Source organism: Cebidichthys violaceus, unplaced genomic scaffold (genome assembly GCF_023349555.1).
Source record: "Cebidichthys violaceus isolate CVI_PGR_0920_01 unplaced genomic scaffold, fCebVio1.0.p SCAF_12, whole genome shotgun sequence".
Lineage (NCBI taxonomy): Eukaryota > Metazoa > Chordata > Actinopteri > Perciformes > Stichaeidae > Cebidichthys > Cebidichthys violaceus.
The window spans coordinates 4440476-4461710 of NW_027176285.1; positions in this window are offsets into that span (position 1 = coordinate 4440476).

Sequence of the window (21235 nt, forward strand, 5' to 3'; positions counted from 1 at the left end):
CACAATGAAATGCCTCTAGGGTTTCCTTCCAGGGAAGAAAACATGATAAAGTGCCCTACAGGGTGCCCAGTAGAGAGAGCGTAATGAAGTGCCCCAGGTAAGTGAGGTAAGTGACGCAACTTTAGAACTGAAATTCTAAATCTGATATTTAAGGAACACTTCTCAATATTTATGGTATGGAGGTTGTTGGCCAAAAAATAAGGAGCAATAGTGCCCTCTTGGATTCCCCTATTGTAGATAAAACATGATAAAGTGCCCCCTAAGGCGGCCTAATGTGCTAGAAAATGTGATAAAGTGAAAAAATGTGCCCTCTTATGAGGCCTCTATGTTGGGAAAATGCCCTCCTGGTGCCTCTGTTGCCGTTGGTTTTTTTTGCATTCTACTGCCTCATCTCATGCTTCTTTATTTTTACGCCCCTGCCCCTCACACAGCCTGAATCCAGCACGTCTATGACAAATTTAAATTATGCGATGCGACGGTACAACATTATAAGGCTTATCAATGTCAAAAATCTCAGAAAGACACAGAGTAAAATGTTGAGCAGTAGGAAATAGAAAATGAGAGAACGAAGCGGCGGTTTTTGAGACAGCCAACGTTATCATCAGCACAATATTAATCCTGCAATTCCTTTTGATCAGACACCATCAGGACACCTGTACAGCCTGCATCATCACTCAGCTGTCAGGTTAAGTCTTCACCAGGGCCATGTCTGTTCGGGAGCAGCCAGCTCAGCTGTGTGCTAATTACTCCTTGTTTACAGCCGAGGTGATGGAGGTCTCTGATCAGCCAGTCTCTGCGAGAGAGGTGACCAGGATGATTTGGGCCAAGCGCCAAGGTATTCGCGCTGTGGGCGATTACGGTAATGCGTTTCATATATTAGCAGGAAAGCGTGGCTGGGATGAGTGCCTTTCTACGGGGTTTGAATGACACCATTGCTTTGGCAATCTGCATCAACAGTTGTCTTAGAAGGAAAGAAAGGGTCATCACACATTAGACAGACCGTTACCGAAAGCTCTGACTCTGTTCTAGCTGCTCTCCTCATCCAGTTCCCTTACCCTGTGCTTCATCAGAGACACTGATAAATCATTGGAACCCTAAATAACATTTGTTTCAGAATCTGCACACCATATCAGTCTATTTTGTTCTGGTTGCGGCCCTGGCTAAGCACACCAGTGCCATTCCCCCCGTTGTGAATGTTGATTCTGTTTCTGAGGAATAGGTCATTACCAATGTCTTGGTCCATCACACACATTCACTCTCTGTCTTGAGACTCCTACAAGGGACAAAGCCTTGGATCAAAGATGTATACCTGATACAACTGTCCTAGGTTACTCCCACAGTTACACCTCAGTGATTTAACTGACATGCCCATCATCCTTGATCATCCATGGTTGGTGAAGCGTGGTCTTCACACAGACCAATGGACAGGATCAGGTGATGCCATGGTCACCATTTGTGGTCTGCTTGGTCAGCATCATCTTACTTCTCTGCACATAGGTGCAAACTCGGGTTAAATGTTGAGGACATTAATCTTTAACCGAGTTCAGGCTTGTTTTGGTAGTTCAGTCAGGGAGACGTCAAACTTTAAAACTGTTCTCCTATCTGCTGTGTCAGTTGTCATTTAAGACAAACCGATGCGACCCTCCTCCATCCCTTCACCTCTAGTCTCCTTCTCCACATCCCATCATTCATATCTTTAGCCAGTTCTCTTTACTACCACCTCCGCCAGCGTCTAGACTCCAGGGGAGAATATTCCATAAATAACTATGACATCTCTACCTCCTGAATATACTGTTACAATTGGGTCTAATTGCCAAAAACACTTCATATTTCACTTGATTTTGCGCCATGTAAAACCTCTTTTGTTCTCTCTAAATGTAGTCTCTCAACTGTACCATCGGCAGTCTCTAACTGTGGCTTGACAGTGTGCAACATTCTTCCAATTACCCACGGCAGATCCGCTGGTTACAGCAACCGGCATCAGAGTATTCCTGCCAGTAGCTCATCCCATGCCGCCATCCTAAACACGGTATGTTAAGAGGCTGGCCAAAATGTTGGCTGGAGCTTTGCATTTTTTATCATAATACAAGCTTTAGTGCGTCATGACGGGACGAGAGGGTGATGAAAGGAGTGAATTTGATTGGTCATGATTGTCACAGCCTTTAATACAACCATCTACAGTATATTAATGTGTTGATGTTTTTTTACACAATGGTTGATTGTGATTGGATAAAGGTCCAACATGTTGGACTCCAAAGCTCTTCTATGACCGTAATACTTGAAAGTGGATGGACAAAAAGGTCTCATTGATCCCCTGTTCCGGCGCCAGTGCAACATTAGAAGAACCTGGTCAATGCTTCTTCTTCTTCTTCTATTAATATTTTGAGGAGGTACATGCTTATGGAACTCCTCAAAGACGATGAGACTGTGCTTAGAATCTTCCACCAGGCTCGTCCTTAGAAGGCAGGCTGTGCTGGCACTGACCACTCACGGTTTAATAGAATCACAACCAAGAGCCACTTGCCTCCCCCCCCTCATTTCCTCAGTTTGAGGTTTTGCAGGATGGAGCCATTTTTACCAAATGTGACCTGATCTATCACATTCAGCACCCTCAGTGGCCACTTCAAGTACCTCATCATATCATTGGCTCTGCTGGCACTGGCTCACCAGTGCTGCAGCTGGGTTTCAAGTGATTGTCAACATGGTTTGCTAGAACTGAGTGTCAGAAAGTCTATAGTCATGTTTTGATTTCCTTCTGTTTTGATTCAACCAGTGGTGGAAGAAGTACTCAGATTATTTTACTTAAGTAAGAGTAGCGGTGCAACATTGAAAAAAATACGAGTAAAAAGTTCTGCATTCAAAATACTAAGTGGGAAAAAGTAAACAAAATGAACCCATATGTTATAAGTTGGTGTATGTTTTTTAATGTAAAATGTATAGGTATCTAAGCCGTTAAATAAATGTAGTAGAGTAAAATATAGTAAGATTTCCTGTTAGAATTGTTGTAAGTTAAAAATATGTTGCATAAAGTGGAAAGTACCTCAAACATTATTCTTAAGCACTTCAAGGCAAATCACATTACGCACACGGCCATTTATAATACATTTAATACAAAAGCAAATATGAGTACAGTTAAATAAAACATGTTTGGGCTTAGAATAATCAAAATATTGACGTATTTTACAGAAATAACTTTCAGGGTATGTTGTTTTTAAATGTTTGAAAGGTTTCTCAGTTGCAGTGTGTCACATTCTTGTCAAAAATAATGCATCTTTTCCTATTTTTAGCTACAGATCAAAAGTGGTTTTCCTTTCCACCATTCTTCTCTGTTTGGTGCTGAAGTGTTGGACTGTGCTTCGCTGTGCACTAGGTTTTGATGTTGCATTGGTTTCCAGTCATGTGACACCGACCAGATAAATATATCAGGGCTGTTTTGGCACAAAGGAAGTACTGAACATTTAAGGAAGTTTTGTAGCCACCCACATTTTGTATTATGCCTTTTTATCATCAAGTAATCCATACCAAACGAGTAGCTCGTGAACATCGAAGTATTGATCCCACAGTATCAATCCATCAATAACTAAAGGCATGTACAATCAGTTATGCTTTCACTCTATCTCCAGCATTTTATTTCTCGAGGAGGTACTTTTGTGAATTAGGTAAACTGATTGTAAATACTGAGTACAGTATATTTCCAGTCAAGTAAATGAAAGATATTGAGCATTCCCAATTTTCTTTAAGTATTTAGAAAAGAGTTGTCAGTGTTGATATATACAGGTTATTCAGCCACAACACTGCTAAATTAGAAGAGGGATCACGATGCAAACTTCAGATCAACTGTATCTAAATAAATATAATTCCCCTGGCTGGATGAAATATGTTTCATGTGAAAATAGACCTAGACCTTCTCCCAGTCACCTTCAGCCTGTTTTGTGACCTCTCTCGACTGTTAGAGGGGCAGATTAATTAGAAATGGGCTTAAGCCTTGAGGAGACGAATGCTCTGCTAGACAGATGCTGTTTGAACAGCAAACTGGTCTGAGGATATTAAAGGACGATGAAAAAATTGGACTAATTGGAACTGAAGGACATATGGGTCGTGGAAGGGCTCCTATGGGACGAGTATAATCTAAACTTTATCTTGGGAATGAGTATCATTAACCAAAGTTTTTCACATGATCTATTTCAATGTGTTTTTTTTAATCACAAGAAAATTGACAAGTGTAGATTTGTCAAGACATATTTTAAAAATTAATTTTCATGTCATTGTTATGTGTCATGATGTTTTATAAGGATGTTTTTCCAATTTTGTAACACTTTCTATGTGGTGTATGGTGTATGTATGGTGTATGTGTTTACACTGATCTGTCATTTTCACAAGGTACTGAATTGATGACCTGATGCTCTACACACATGTTCACCATTATTTTAAAATGGGTTCCTTTATCCAAGCCGTCTGACCTCCTAAGCATTTTGTGCCATTGTGCGTCAAATAAATAAATAAAATCATGGTTAACCTTGCCTTTCTTTTGTATGTGGGTATCATGGTCATGTTTTAAACATTTATCAAATCGAACTGTGAGCCTCTTTAGTCCTCTTGTTACATTTTTACAAAGCTTTTGTGATTTCTAATCAGGTGCAAATTCCTTCCTCGCAATGCTGTGAATATAAACGTGCTGAAAGAATATATCCTGTGTATTGCTGTGGTCCCATTTGATTATGGTATATTGGATTTTAAATAATTTTTTTTTATATATTACTGTTAAAAGACCAAACAATCCAAATAAATAACACTGGAACAAAGAGGTGGGCACCAGAGAACATACAGTCAACGCCATAAGTATTTGAACTGTGACACAATTTTTCAAATTTTGCCTCTTTGAACTGAAACAGTCAATATGTGGTTGAAGTATAGACTTTCAGCTTTAATTCAATGGATATAACAAAAATATCACATTAATCGTTTAGGAATTACGGCCATCTTTACACAGTCCCCCATTTTCAGAGGCTCGGAAGTAATTGGACAAACTACATAATTCTGAATACAAGAATTTGTTTTAATACTTGGAGGAAAATCCTTTGCAGTCAATGATTGCCTGAAGTCTGGCCCCCATAGACATAACCAAACGCTGAGTTTCCCCCCCTTTGAGATGCTTCGCCAGGTCTTTACTGCAGCCTCCTTCAGCTGCTGCTTGTTTGTGGGTCTTTCTGCTTTCAGTTTTATCTTAAGTGAAAAGCATAGTCACTTGGGTTGAGATCAGTTGACTGACTTGGCCATTGAAGAATATTCCATTCCTTTGCCTTGAGAAGCTCTTGGGTTGTTTTCCCAGTATGTTTTGGGTCATTATCCATCTGTACTGTGAAGCTCTGATCAATCCGTTTTGTATCATTAGTCTTAATCTGAGCAGATAGTTCAGCCCTAAACACCTCAGAACTCATCCTGCTGCTTCTATCAGCTGTGACATCATCAATGAACACCAGTGAGCCTGTTCCATTGGCAGCCATAGATGCTCATCCAAAGCGCTGCCTCCACCATGTTAACCAGATGATGTGGTATGCTTCGGATCATGAGTCGTTCCTTTCCTTCTCCACACTTTTTTTCTTCCCATCATTCTGGTACAAGTTCATCTTGGTTTCATCTGTCAAAAGAATCTTTTTCCAAAACTGGTCAGGCTTTTTCAGATGTTTTCTGGCAAAGTCTAATCGGGCCTTCCTGTTCTTCAGTGTTACCAGTGGTTTGCACCTTGTTGTAAACTTGTATTTATATTGATGATTGATCATAGACTTTGACAATGACACGCCTATCTCCTCCAGAGTGTTCTTGACTTTGCTAGATGTTATGAAGGGTTTTTCTTTACCAAGGAAAGAATTCTGCGATGATCCACTTTAGATGTCTTCAGTTGTCTTTCGGGCCTTTTGGTGTTGGTGAGCTTGCCACTGCATTCCTTATTTTTAAGAATTTACCAATCTGTTGATTTGGCCAATTCTAATGTTTCTGCTATCTGTCTGCTAGGTTTGTTTAGTTTTGTCAGCCTAATAATGACCTCCTTCACTTGCATTGACACCTCTTTGGTCAGCATGCTGAGAGTTCCAAGGACCAGCTACCAAATGCTAATATAACATTTTGAATCAACTCCAAACCTTTCATCTGCTTAATTTTGTCATGGAATAACGAGGGAACGGGCCCCACCTGACCATGAAACCGTCTGTCAGACAATTGTCCAATTACTTCTGAGCCACTGAAAATGTGGGGGACTGTGTAATGCCTAAACAGTTAATGTGGTGTTTTTGTTTTAGCCATTGGATTAAAAATGAAAGGCTACACTTCAACAACATATCGACTGCTTCATTTCATATCCTTTGGAGTCGTGTAAAGAGGCAAAATTAGTAAAAAAATGCATCACAGTCCAAATATTTATGGCCGTGACTGCATACTGTACAAGGATGACTGTAGGCATGATACATTCGTAACTTGACCCTAACCTCTTGACAGCGCTTTACCTGGTGGTGGCTTTGATATTGTACTAAAATGATGTTGCACCACAACGGAAACAATTTAACATTTAGGCAACCCAACTACATTGTAAAGTTAAACAATGTAACGTTAGTTTTAGGCAGCACAACTACGTCTTTAGGTTAAACAACTTAACCTTAAATTTAGGCAGCGCAACTATGTTGTAGGGTTAAACAATTGGTTAAGGCATCACAACTGCATCCTTAGGTTAATCAATTTAGAAAAAAACAAGTGTCATTAGGTTAAACAATTTACCAATTTACCACATAGTGGGCAGTACAACTATGTTGTTAAGTTAAATAATTTAACGTTAGGTTAAGGCAGCTTGTGTATGCAACTTGTGTGTATGCAGCTTGTGTGTGCAACTTGTGTAGCAAGTAACTTTAACCAACTTAACGTTGACATGTTGTTTCACAGGAACAAAAACACCGGTCTCCTGGGTAAAAAGTCCTGTGTTTCTTTGCAGATCATGATTTTACATAAAAAAGCATGAACAGGTTGCCCCGTTCAAGATTAAAAATGCGGTTCCCAACCTTTTTATATTGTGACCCCTTTAACGCCTTTTCTACTTGGAGCTTGTCACATCATATGTCTAGGAGTTGTCAGCAGTTTTACAAAATAGTATTGTGTAGCTTTGTTTTTCTTCTTTCCTACTCCATTAATCACTTCACCAGCTGGTCCCTTAGGTTTGGAACCACTGGAGGAAAACACCTTGAAGTATATAAAGAAGTTACAGTACTTAAAACAAGGTAAAGCAACAGTAAAATGATGATCATGCAACAATGTACCAGTAATAATAATAATCTTATAATGATGTACAAATCCAGGGGCTATTGTTTACTGAAGAACATGTACTTTTGATATCATACAGTACATTTAGTTGATTATACTACGGTACTTTTACTTCAGTAGGAGTTTATATATTTATATTTGCATAGATTTCCATTGATGTCATAAAATAAATTATCTGATTACCATGATCTTCCACCACTGCAGGTTTGAAAATTGTTTTCTTAGAAGACATGAAATCTGAAAATAATTACTTTTGGTTGGTTGATAGATACAGGCATCGCATGACACTGCTTGGATGTTTAACCCAATGGCTTCTGAATGATGCAGGATGAAAAATGGGCTCTCAATGGGCTCATTACAATGTCCAAAGGGAACTGTATTGGTGCCTTCATTTTTAATTAAAACAATAGATAATCCCCAGGCACAGCAACACTCATGTGTTTGGTGCAGAGTGTGATACATTGTGTCATTAGCATTAGTTTTGTGTTTCAAATGAGTGTATCATTTGCTGCACTCCTGAGGGACTGTGTCCATTCTGTGTAAGACCACACTGACAACATTTTGTTGTTTTTCCACTGGCGAGGCAGTTATGAGAACTGAGAGGCCATGCCGGCAGCATATCTAATTAGATGTAATTTTGCTTGGGAGCTTATCAGAGCCACAGCCTCTGCGCTCAGGAACGAATGACATCAGGACATTAAAGTGCTATGCCTGGCTGCTCTGCTGGATCTCGCTCTGACTGTTTGTTTTGCCTTTTTGTAGAAAGGTATCCTGACTGTGATAAGTCACACGAGGGTGGTCTGCCTCTGATAATTGCTTCGGTTAGACAAACCGTGACCTCCCTTGCTTGTGTTTTATCCAGCGGTTTGATGAGTTCCAGCTATCTGGACTGCACAGAATGAAAGCGATTCCAAAGAAGAAGGGGACGTGACGTAAGGTGAAATAAGGGCAGTGTATGATATTATCAGATGCAGGGTTTGTGTGGTTTTTCTTGTTTTTTCTTTTCTTCGATTTGCCTAACACACACCTAGCACAGTTTCAACCACTAATTGTGATTGTGCGAAGGTTTATTTTGGTGGCAACAAATTAAGAGGCAACAAAGTACTACAAGGGCAACCGTGTTACTACCTTTAGTTTAATCAGGGCATAATTGTATACGATCAAACCCATTCATTTGATTAGGATATTTCATTAAATCAATCAACTGACTGATAATGTCTAATACATAGAGCCAAATTAACTCTTGAATCACTTGCTTCTCTTGATGACACCACGGAATCAGGTTGACCTTTTCATCTTCATATTTCCTTCATATTTCCAGTGGTCACTGCCCACCTTTACATATATGTACAATGATACAGATACAGTTGTGGTCAAAAGTTTACATACACTTGTAAAGAACATAATGTCATGGCTCTCTTGAGTTTCCAGTTATTTCTACAACTCTGATTTTTCTCTGATAGAGTGATTGGAACAGATACTTCTTTGTCACAAAAAACATTCATGAAGTTTGGTTCTTTCATGACTTTATTATGGGTTAACAGAAAAAGTGACAAAATCTGCTGGGTCAAAAATATACATACAGCAACATGAATTAGCAATTTTGGTGACTTAGAAAGTTGTGTCAATGAAATGAGCTTCATAGCATGGCCTCTTAACTTCTTGTGAGTGATTATGAGTGACTACAGCTGGTGACTTCTCTGAGGCCATTTAAATAGGGCTCATTGGATATAAACGCCCACAAACGCTACAATGGGAAAGTCAAAGGAGCTCAGCATGGATCTGAAAAAGCGAATCATTGACTTGAACAAGTCAGGAAAGTCACTTGGAGCCATTTCAAAGCAGCTGCAGGTCCCAAGAGCAACAGTGCAAACAATTGTTTGTAAGTATAAAGTGCATGGCACTGTTTTGTCACTGCCACGATCAGGAAGAAAACGCAAGCTATCACCTGCTGCTGAGAGAAAATTGGTCAGGAGGGTGAAGAGTCAACCGAGAACCACCAAAAAGCAGATCTGCCAAGAATTAGAAGCTGCTGGAACACAGGTGTCAGTGTCCACAGTCAAGCGTGTTTTGCATCTCCATGGACTGAGAGGCTGCCGTGCAAGAAGGAAGCCCTTGCTCCAAAAGCGGCACCTTAAGGCTCGACTGAAGTTTGCTGCTGATCACATGGACAAAGATAAGACCTTCTGGAGGAAAGTTCTGTGGTCAGACGAAACAAAAATTGAGCTGTTTGGCCACAATGCCAAGCAATATGTTTGGAGGAGAAAAGGTGAGGCCTTTAACCCCAAGAACACCATGCCTACCGTCAAGCACGGTGGTGGTAGTATTATGCTGTGGGTCTGTTTTGCTGCCAATGGAACTGGTGCTTTACAGAGAGTAAATGGGATAATGAAGAAGGAGGATTACCTTCAAATTCTTCAAGATAACCTAAAATCATCAGCCCGAAGGTTGGGTCTTGGGCGCAGTTGGGTGTTCCAACAGGACAATGACCCCAAACGCACATCAAAAGTGGTAGTGGAATGGCTAAATCAGGCTAGAATTAGGGTTTTAGAATGGCCTTCCCAAAGTCCTGACTTAAAATCCCATTGAGAACATGTGGACAATGCTGAAGAAACAAGTCCATGTCAGAAAGCCATCAAATTGAACTGAACTGCACCAATTCTGTCAAGAGGAGTGGTCAAAGATTCAACGAGAAGCTTGCCAGAAGCTTGTGGATGGCTACCAAAAGCGCCTAATTGAAGTGAAAATGGCCAAGGGACATGTAACCAAATATTAGCACTGCTGTATGTATATTTTTGACCCAGCAGATTTGATTACTTTTTCTGTTAACCCATAATAAAGTCATGAAAGAACCAAACTTCATGAATGTTTTTTGTGACAAAGAAGTATCTGTTCCAATCACTCTATCAGAGAAAAATCAGAGTTGTAGAAATAACTGGAAACTCAAGAGAGCCATGACATTATGTTCTTTACAAGTGTATGTAAACTTTTGACCACAACTGTATGTTTTTTCAGAGATGCAGTTTGATTGTGAAAGGCCCAGTCCATGAATATTAGGGTCGTGTGTCATCATCTTCGCTTTGTAGTTGTACTAAATTATTCAGAATACAATATAGAAAGCGAGTGGAAATTGTAATATTATTTACAGTACATTAAACTCATCTTTTTCACTGAGCATGTCCTGGTGTTTGCACTCGCGTATGACGGGAAGGTAAAATGCTGTGTTTTTCGATTTGGATGAAATGCAACAAACAAGTCTCATGAACCATATCATCTTGTGAGATGAGGAAAAGAAAACAGTGTTAAACCACCTCCACCCATTGAATGTAGGCATTTGTGCCATATTACAATATCTGGACTTGGGGTGCTGCAGCCTTGGTTCTAGCTTTCCATGTCCAAATCATACTTAATAGTTTAACCATGACATTTCTTTGATGGATTTAATGTTAGAGGGAAAATGCTATATTGAGGATTACAATGTGCTTAATCTAATACTGTTTTGGACTTACACTGCAGTGTCTGAAACGATGTCAAACAAACATTTTTACTTGGGATTTTAACTTGAATTCCACATAAATCTCATTATAAGCTACAATACCTTCATGGCTGTAGGGATGGCAAAGCCATTCCATTGGGCCACCACTTTGGTCAGGACCAAAAAAAATTACTATTTGATAGTTTGTCACAACATTTAGTACAGATATTCAGGCTCCCAGAGGTTGAATCCAAATGACTTTGGTGACATTTACCGGTTGTGCCACCAGCAGGTAATTGTTCTCAATTATCCAGTGAAGAATCACAGCTTCTTATTGTTGGATTTGGCCCAAAATTTGGTTCCCAGACAATTAATTATACCAATTTTGCTGATCCTCTGACGTTTCCTCCAGTGCGATTATGATAATGTTTCACCAGCTACTGGATGGCTTGTCTTTACATTTTGGATTAATTGTAATACATTTGTTGATCTGCAGGCAATTAATTTAGCAAGATCATCAGATCAAAATTGTAATTCACCCAAACCTTTACTTTATTCATTTGTTTGCACAATGACCTTTACAACTAATGAAATTCCCATCTGCCTCATCTATACTTTTGTGCTTAGTGCTAATTAGCAAATGTTAACATACTAACATGCTCAACTAAGATGCAGCATTGTAGCATTTCCATTGGGAGTCGATAAATAAGTCTAGCCTCAGCTGTAGACTCTGAGTTTGTAGAAAGCAGACATTGTCCAACTTCATCTCTTTCCTCCAGCATTACCTTTAGGGAGTTGACATTATCGCTTTTTTTTTATCTATGGCTGGCAGATATTTTACCTCAAATATTTATCTAGCATGAACACAACACTGGCCAACTGGTTCAAAGCCGGTGAAAGGTGTAATGATAATATGTATATAGTTCTGTATATATCTTACAATAAAGATTACTTAACCTCACAATTTTGACAAGAGGTTGGATGTTATATTGCGGCCTTTTCCGGTATCGGGACAGCATAGCACCTGGCAATCTGAAGCTGCAAGCTCTACAGCAAATTCTCATCATTCTCACGCCAAAAAGTCAGACAAGATAAGGCTGGAATAGCCCCTGTTATCTTTTTAATTCCTCATCAGTATGTCTACAGTACATTTCAAGCACTAACCATATGGAGAGTTATGACTTGTGCATGGGAGGGCGAGTGGTTGGTGCTGTGCGATGTAAGCCCTTTGTGTAAACTTGAAGTCAAAATTACCTCGGTGTGGTGTGGCTGCCTGTAGCAAGACGCTGTCACACTAACAGTAAGGTCGCCTTACAACGAACACATTAAAAGGACAACCTGCCTGCAGGCCAATCGATATGTAGCATCATTTGGGTGAGAGGGCATGCTTCATCTTCAACCTCTCATTGGACATTAGTCGAGCGCAGGAAAGGTACAAGTGACCCTTCTCACCAGGTAAATCAACGCCTCTACCTTCGCTTTTCCACCCATCATCACTTCTTCGGGGAACAGTTTAATTTGTCTCCGACTGCAGTCTGCCCACCTGCTCTGCATCATCCTTCATCTAATGAGTCTGTCTGTTCATGTTTCTGGTGGGTTGGTTGGTAAACTGCCAATAATTAACAAAGGACTAATACATTTTTCCATTCAGTCTTTGGAGGACACAACTAAGATTTCAACACATATAGGATTTTTTTTTATATTGAGATATGCAGTGTTAATGAATCAGCTCTATTCGAGGAAACCGATGCCATGGTCCAAAATGTCGGCGATGTTGGGGCGTTCTCTGTCTCTGGTCGGTCTCTGACCAGCCATTTGACTGTGGAAGCAAGTGGGCCGTCGTCGGGAAGGGGTACGTCAGGGAGAGAGGTCTTCGTGAGACCCTTCGGCCTGAGAAAATCCACCAGACTGGCGACTGGGGCTCTCGTCTTCAATGGCTGCTCCCAGAATGCCTTGACGTGACACACCCCCAGATGACTGGTCGAGAGGGTGAGACGAAAGACGCCTGAGCCACACCTTAAAAACTCTGCGAACCAATACAGATGACTCTTCACAGGAAGGGTTACGTTGCTGTCCTTGTAGTCATGAATCAACCAAGAGTTGCATTAAAACTTAAAGGTGTTTCAAGTGATGTTTGGCCACTTGGAGAACTCCCCTATAAGCTAACATTCATCATATATCATTGTATTATCATTTAATTATAAAGCTGTCACAGCTAATTTGTTATTTAGCAATTCAAGCAGACACAGAGTAGCATTTGGAGTCATGTTTCTGAGTCATGAGTTATTTGTCCTTTTTAGTTATTTTTTTAGTCTTCACCAACTGCTGGGAAAAAATACTAACTGCTAGATGTTTGATTTTTTTCACCAGCAAGTAGCTTTCTTCATCTGTCCTCTCTTTGGCGTTTGGTGGCACATTCAGTGGGCTTATCAGAGCTTGTGAGAGGATTGATCCGAGGAGATGAGAGCTGCAGAGTTGGTTGATAATTCTCACCTAATGATGGACATATAATTAGTTGTGGGTTATGAGGTGAAGCCATTTTAATAATTTTTCAGTTAAATTTATTAAGGGCAGTACAGCAATTCCCCGCTGACAACTACATTCAGATAAAAGTAGATGCTCATCTTCCTGATATAATTTCAGTGCAAACCCCCAAAAATTATGAAAAATGTCTGCTCCACCATCAACATAAATTAGGGTCAGCCCACTCCACTTTGCACCCCAACTGTGGGATCAGCCGTTAATGAAATCGGCTCATCCTTTGTCGTGGCACTCTCCCTCTTCTTTTCTATATGTGAATTTCATGCAGCTAGTCATGCATGAAGAGTTACTCTTGATGAAGTACAATGGAGCAATGCCAAGAATATCATGGAGCCCAATTTCAGAACTCTTATTTTAGGATTACTGTCGGCCTCAAATGAGAACATGATTTGATATCTGGATGGCTGATGGTTTTGACTTTCTTTTCCTTTTCTTTTGTAGCTATACCGGATAGAGAGAGACAATTAAAATCCTACCGCACTGCTTCACGACAAGTCCAACATTTAAAAGTTACAAAATGAGGCACATTGTAGCACTTTTTCCACTTCTGAATGCTTTATTTCAGAGCATGTATTACTTCCAAAGAAAAAGGGACTGCTTTGCATTTGTTTTTCTACTTTGAATTCTGGATAAACATATTTTATTTTTCTTGAAAGGTAGCCTTGGCAAATAAATGATTTGATTCCCAGAATATTTTCCATACTAATGAAGTTATACAACTTAATGTCACACTCGTGGCTTTATTACTTCAGAACTTTGTAACATGATTAGAAGCTAAGAAAGCCACAATAATCCATTCACATCACAGAAAACCCATCCAGATTTAGAATGAGAAGAAAATTATCTCTGTATGCCCCATTGCACATAACCCAACCTTTAAATCCCTTCATTACACTCAGTGTGAAACAACTGTGCACATCAGCACAAACCATTATTGCCTATTCACTCTGCGCTTCAACTCTGTAAATAAGTTGGGCTCAGAGATAAACCGACAGAGTTGGAAAAACAGTCCTTGAGTCACTCCTGTATTTTGTTCAAGTTCTTTTGAACAAAAAGCCATTGCACTTGAGATTTCTTCTTTTAAAGTACATTTGTCAGGGCGATAGGAAATAAAACTTAGGAGGTGGTGATGGTCCTTCACCTCTAAATAAAAGAAAGAATCACCGCAATGTGAGACGGGATGATTGAAATCTCTCACTTAATTGAACGGTAGGAAATTGATTAAAGTTTACATTTAGATTCCACCTCGACTATGGGCGTGAAAGCAATTATACGTGGAAGCTATCTAATCAATTTTCTTTTTGGAAAAAAAAGGTGGTTAAGGGCAAAGGGCTGATTTTCAATAAGAAGAAGAATTCCTTTTGGGTTGGTTTCACTTAGGGAAATAACTACTAACTATATAACTAGCCATTAGTATAGCCTTAAGAGGTCAAACTGTACCAATATAGAACCAAAGGAACATATTTGCTTTAGAATACAAATAAAATAGATAGCAATTAACTTAAGTAAACCTAAATGCATACGGCCTTGGTTGCAACATGCTCCTGAAATAGATTCAGCTATTTTCCTCGGAGGTGTAATTTTCATCGGAAAGCAGCTACTGCATGACTGCCAACCCTGAAGCCTGAATCCAATTAATTGGATTTTACCCTCGTTTGAAATTAACTGGGGGTCAGAAGCAGGACCCGATCACACACCTCCTCTCATAGTACAGTATCAATGTAATTAGTGCATTTAACGGTCCAACTCAAGTTAAATTGCTTTTTTTTTTGCCAGCTACAGCATACATATATGCTCTGAAAATCACTTGTATTGTGAAAAAAAAAAACTAATCGGAAAACAAAATTGAAAAGAAAAAATGTCCTGTTTTCATGATTCAAAAGAATGTGGTTCTTGTATCATGTCTCATAACATCCCTATCCTGAACGACAACCCACACAAGCTTCCCCTATTTAACGAACTAACATGTAGACACGTCATATTCTGAACCTCAGCTTGTTGAAAAAGCAGCCAAATACACATTTACCGAGGTGACGCGCACTGCCAACGTCATTTTGCAGGCTACAAAGATAATTTGCTGCTCAGCCGCAGAACATTCAACAGCATGTAACTGCACATGCAAATGTCACTTTGCTCAGGCTTAAGAAGCTGGTGTGGTCCTTCTTCAATACCACTGACAACATGAACAATCCATTGTCCAACATGTTTTTGGAACTTTTTGTTTGATATAATATGACAGCATGGATTGTTCTTGTTTGATTGGGCAGATTATGAATAATGACATGACACAATAATAGGTCAGGCCATTAGAAATGAGAACGACAACTGACACTGCACCCTTTGTGAACACTGGCAGAGCATATGATATGCAAGTACAAAAAACTTTTAATTTAATCAAAAGCCTTTGGTGTAAAACCCACTTTGAATTCTCTCCGACTGATTATAGTTGTATGAATCTTAAGCGATTGGACCATATCACTTTGAAGTCAGAGTAATGTTAAGACCCTACGATATCGTTAAGACTTCCCCTTCTTCCCTTGAAGCACCCTTGATGCCCATTACAGCAACTTATCCTGTTAAGACTTCTCACCACCATGAGGGCATGCTTAAAATCCCACTTGTAGCCGTATATGCAATGTCTTGAAGTACACTTCATGGGTGTTGCTACGTCCTCTCCGCAAGGTCCCTCTTGTAAATGTGTTACTTTGCTTAAAACCGTTTCATCCTCAATATGCATAACATTTCCATCATGGACGTGCTTAATGCATGTCAGTTTGAAACTTGAATCTAAACTACATTTAGCATCAATGTAGTGAACCCGTTGCTTCCCAAAAAAGTCACCACGATTGCTGAAATGTTTGTTTGGACGCGTGCCATAAATAACAAAGTCCAGTTTCCAATATAGGCATTTTATTTCTCACATAAACAGAGGCCAACCACTTTCTCTGTCGTAATCCATTTCCTCTACATAGACTAAAGAAATCATACAATTTACATTCATTAAATGTCGCACGTTACATGTCGCACTGTCAAAAACTGTTTGCTCCCTTCTGTTCAGCAACACCTGTATCAAATGACCCCACTGATTATATTACCTGTGCCCTGATTCACACCGGCACTACGCCCACAAGTGGTGGGAGGTTGTACAAAAACAAAACAAGAAAATGTCTCTTACAATCAGATGCAGTCGCAGTTTGTGATATTGCATGCTCAAGAACATCAACAGCATCTCCTTTACCAGGTTCATCCGTGCCGTCTGCAGCCGAGTTGGTAATTTTCTATTAAAAGTAATGGAGGGATAAAAGGGGGTCAGGTGTTGTTCAGTAATTGCTGAGCTGTATGTGCTTTAGAATCCGCCAGAAGGAACTTAATTGCATCAACTCTCGGGGCAACGACACAACGTAGATCTCTCAGCTATTCTGTTTCCACAAGTTAGATGGATTATTGTTTTCTTTTCTGTGACAGGCTAATCTTGACTGTTAGCATTCAACACGTTCTCATGCCAACTCGTCACACGCCGGCGTTTTGTCGGTTAGACCCCTCGGTGTCACTTTTACTTAGTAGACCATCTGTCTGTCGCAGTGAACACGATGTTACTGTGGTTGAACTATCAAATAAACCAAGTAAAAAGTAACATTTTGGTCTTCATACTACGTTTATATGTTATAGTGCATTGTAGTTACTTGACAGCTAGTTGCATCTCATACAGATGCTGAAGGGTGCCTGGTGACAAAGCGTCTTTATTTGACGACTTGAGCGTTAGAACGGGCTGATCCATTTGGCAGCAGATGCACATGAGATAAATTAACAGGATGGCTGGAGAAATCAAAAAACATTTTGATACGAGTGCAACATATGTTGTTTGTGGAAGGGATACATTTGGTTTGGCCGTGTAAACACAAACGCACTGCAACATGTTCTTGAGATCAGGGTAAAAATATCTGGGTAATATTTAATTGACTAATTTGGTATTCATAAGTATTTATGTATAAATGCTTAGAGCGATGCACCAGCCCTTGCTGCCTTGTCTTTTTAATTAAACATTCTACCTGTGAACTTGTGTGCGGGACCTTTTTCCTTACCCTTGCTGGTCAGTAGGTTGAGAGCTTGTTGATTGCTGGTGATGTCCTTTACCGTGAGGTTTTAAAGTCCCGCAGACAGCCCCATCCTGTCAAGCACTGGTTCATCCATCTCTTCGCTGTTCTGGGCAGCTCTGTCCGTCGCTGCGTTTAGATCCAGTCAGACTGATCCGTGCCAGAGGGTTCGCAGGTTGAGAGCTTTACGCAACGTCTGAGTTCGCAGTAGCTTGAGAAGCCTTGGCCCTGTGAAATACCAACGAGCCATTCGTTGAAGAATGGATGTCAAAATGCAGGCAAACATTCAATGAATTCCTCCCCCACGGTGACTAATTGCAGGTATTGTTTTGGATCTTTAGTCAATATTTCTCTGGCTTTTGGCTTGTTTATATTCACACGTTTGACACATATTCAATTTCATTCTACCTTTATTTATTCTTTTGGAACAATATAAATACTGTTAACACTTTAATACAAGCTTTTATTGTAACCCTTTCTCAGCTGAAAGGATCAAATAATTTGAGTTAACGCACTATTTATAGAGTAACTTTGTCAAGGTAAACATGGAAATACTGAAACATGTCTATTCCACGTCATCTGTGAATTCCATGACACCATCTGTGCCTCTGTGTACTGATATCCTGTTTGCCATAATAATGTCATATTGTCTGCAGTGACTTGCATTCTTCTTGACTCTTTTGCCAAGGCTACTTCTGTTTGCACAGTGTTTTGCTTTGTATGCTAATTGTCATTCCATCCAGCGAGCCTCTCCCTGACTACCCGTGACTCCCTGCAGACAATTGAACTGTTAATGAGATCTGATGGACAGATGGACTGTCACCGTGAGGGCAGCATAGCGTGTCCTCTCTGACTCAGCGGGGCCGGGTGTGGAGATGGGCCAGACATATTTCTTCCAAGATATACTTGAATTCCCATTTCTATCAGTTTATCCCTCAAGGTGGAACGGGCATGGAGGTATGATTTAAAAAAAAAAAAGAGTACAACCTGGGCGGAGAGTTTTCAAAGTCTGCAATTATAAGGACCCGGAAAAATGAATCAACTTTTTTTTAATAATACACACACACACACACACACACACACACACACACACACACACACACACACACACACACACACATATATATATATATATATATATATATATATATATATATATATATATATATATACATACATACATACATACATACATACATACATACATACATACATACATACATACATACATACATACATACATACATATACACACACACACACACACACACACACACACACACACACACACACACACACACACACACATATATATACAGGCAGGACGGGTCAGCAGAGTATTTTACTTTTAATATTTACGATTTTTTTAATTAAATTGTTGCATTTCTGGTGTTTTGATTTGTTAAAGTTCACTTTCAACAAGTACTGCAGGAGTTAGACTTCAAAAGCATCACATTCATACCATTCTGATGAAATAAGCAAATGAAGTCATGTTTGTATCGGATAGCTGAGGTATTAACATCAGCTGTTTAATTCAATCCTCAGATTCACTGGCTCATTTACAGCTGTGAATCGATCAGCTGACTAGTAATGTCCAATCATATTCATGCAGGTGAACAGCGCTTCTCTACTATGACGATACACTGATGCAAACGCCATTTGCTACTTTAAGTATTGCTGATTCAACTAAGATTAAATGTACATGTATGTTTATTTAAAAAGGAGTGAGTTCGACCAGCAGGATCATACTGTAGTATGGGTTAGAAAACCTTTTAAATGCATACTCAATTCTTATTTTCAGTCCAGGAGAAAAGTCACGGTGAAGCACGCATTAATGCAAAGGTAGTGGAATTAAGCGGTTTCACCAGGGTGCATCTTCACCATGGCAGTAATTGCTGAGTACAGACAGTATATATCATGCCAGTACGCTCTGTCAGTCCTCCCACTTGTTCACAAGGCTACCCTGGGATTTTACACAGTCCGAGTCCATCCTTAATGAGAGCTGTAATCTTCCCATGCACTGGACCAGACAATCCAGCTAACGAAGACGACTGCAAGATGAAGAAACCAAACACACTTCTCATCCACTCCTCCGGGGTTTAGCGTTGCGGTCTTAATCACAGGACTTGACAACGTGTCCCATGCTTGTCATCGCCAGGCTTTGAACTTGATCTAATTTTGCATTTCTGGTAGAGTTTAGTCGGACCAATTATTTTACTGACACAAGCTGGGCCATCATAATTCAACCTATATAATCTAATGAACGTGTGTTACGCTGACCGGCAATGCCCACGGCAGTTCTCTTGAATGTAGCACAGAAAATGAAAAAAAAACAACCCTAAAAAACAACTGTACTTTTGTATGTATTGCTTTCTATGACCCACTTGATGAAGTGGAATTGATAGATTTTAACATCACTGAAATCTCTAGAAACTATGTGGTTATCTTGTCAAACCAACTTCGTAAAAAGGAATGATGACTTTTTTTTTTCTGTAACTCAAACGAGTGGTCAAAGAAGAAAACAATTCAACAAACAAACAATGGAACCATATATCATAGTTCATTGTTCCTAAAATACAATCTACGCCCAACAAACGGGAGCACAAAATCATTTACATGCAGAATGACGTCATTAAACCGTCCTGATATTTGTTTTCCTGCCATGGCGAAGGCATGACCCACCACTCTGCCTCTTATTACTTATTGCTATGCTAAGGCTAGGCTAATATCAGGGCAGGTCATGCCTTTGCCATAGCAGGAAAACAAATATTAGGTCCAAGACTTCATTTTAAATAGCAATGAGCCATGTGCTTCTGTTCATTGCACAATAGATTTTTTTGGACTACTCTGCAGTTTTGTAAAATGTGGTTATGAAACATTGGATTGTTTTATTCCGGCTATATGTGGGTTGCTGAATGTCTGATTATACATATAATTGCTTGATGTCTCCCAATAAATCATTATGTATAGATTTTTAATTGTATAAATAATGAGCTTATTGATAATACTGTCAATTAATATGTGAAAATGACTCGTGCTTTCCATGAATCTCCTTTGTGCATGTTCAAGAAATCACCGTGCAGACTAGGTTGCATTTTGCTATTTGATATTTTGAGTCACGGCGTTAGACATTACATTACATTACATTACAGTCATTTAGCAGACGCTTTTATCCAAAGCGACTTACAATAAGTGCATCAACATTGGTAATCAAAAGAACTACTAGTCACCAGAAGTACATTTCCTTTTCCAAACAAGCATCTAAGAGCATGAAGCAGAGCATAACTCAGAGCCAAAGTACAGTGCAGAAACAAGAAAAACAGTTAGTGCTATAAGTAATACGAATACAATAAATGCAACAAGCTAGTATGAAAACAATAAGCGCTAAGTGGAAGGCTCAGGGTAGCACTTCCTGAAGAGGTGGGTTTTCAGCCTGCGCCGAAAGATGGGCAGCGACTTCGCTGTCCTGACGTCAGTGGGAAGTTCATTCCACCACTGTGGGGCCAGGACAGAAAACAGCCGTGACCGGGTTGATCGGCTGCCAGGACCTCTGAGCGATGGGGCAACCGATCGCCCCGAGGCAGCAGAGCGAAGTGGTCGGGCGGGGGTGTAAGGCTTGACCATGGCCTGGAGATAGGAAGGAGCTGTTCCTTTCACAGCCCTGTAGGCTAGCACCAGAGTCTTAAACTGGAAGCGAGCTCTTACAGGTAGCCAGTGTAGAGAACGGAGAAAGGAAGTTGTGTGGGAGAACTTGGGGCGATTGAACACCAGGCGAGCTGCGGCTTTCTGGACAAGCTCCAGAGGTCTGATGGCCGACGCC